Raw genomic sequence first — 1,220 nt, 5'->3', positions numbered from 1 at the left:
ACTCTACATTATTGCGTTAAGTTTAAATTTGTCATTCTTCACCGGAAGAAGAAATAATGCTGTACCAGACTCACGCTCGAAAGATGATGGAGTCTTCTATCTGCTGGAAAAACTTCGAGAAAAGCATTACATAATACGTTTTTTACAAAAGAAGTGGTATGTTAATGCACGAATGAGAGCCCTCACAGCGATATCCGTTAATAAAATATTCAGCCAGTCACTTGACAATGGCAGAAGAGATCTCTGCCGAAACGTCGTGGGCAAGTAACCAGTTGACGCAACTTGAAACCCGAGAGTATTTTATTAATGGATATCGTCGCGAGAGCCTGCATTCAGGCATAACATACCCCTGCGGGAAGAAGAAGTTATGCAGCTTCAAACGCATGAACGACAAGAAGGCCAATTTATTAAGCTCGCCAGCCTATCTCCTACGCTGCCGCGATGAAAAGACGATCCCGCATTTTGCCATCGTTAACCATCACATGGACACTGCAGTAACCAGAAGAATATTTCGCCGTGCCAGTTTCGCCATGCTCCGGGGGGGAATGCACTTCAGCAGAAAATAGATGGACACAAACGGCCGTGTGCTTTCGGCCGCTCATCTGCTACTGACGCTGTCACCTTCGGCTTTGGATTGACTCAGCAACTGTGGCATGACTGACACGATAAACGCAGCGAGCCACAGAGACGCAGAAAAGAAAATTCATTTGTCTTTCAGAACAACAGAACGAAAAACTGCGAAAAGTGTCGTGATCCGCATGACAGAAAGAAACTTCGACACGGGTGCCATCTCAGCACTTACAAAGGGACTTAACTTCTCCCCTTCACCACGAAGTACCCCTTTCGGTGGCATATTAAGTGGTGTTGAACAAACAGTTCGTAAGTTTCCCAGTGAAACGGCAGAAGAAATTTGTAGAGAAAAGAGCGACATTCTTTTAAAATCCAAGCCGCCAGCACCAAACACGACTGTACTTGAATGCGATGGCCTCTGTGCTCTCCCCAAACATCCTCTCACCATCGTCCTGATAGCTGAAAAGGGCAGTGCTGCCGTCCTAATGGAACGAGCCGAATATGACGAGAAAATCCGACGGATGTTGGAGGAAGATAGTACCAAAAACTGTCTCGGGACCCAACGTCGAGAATAGTGAAGAAGACTTCGGAGTTTCTCAAACGGTCATCGCTGGAAGAGAGTGTTATTTAGAACCTCTTCCCTGAAACAC

Source organism: Schistocerca serialis, chromosome 1 (genome assembly GCF_023864345.2).
Source record: "Schistocerca serialis cubense isolate TAMUIC-IGC-003099 chromosome 1, iqSchSeri2.2, whole genome shotgun sequence".
NCBI lineage: Eukaryota > Metazoa > Arthropoda > Insecta > Orthoptera > Acrididae > Schistocerca > Schistocerca serialis.
This window is presented reverse-complemented; position numbering follows the sequence as displayed.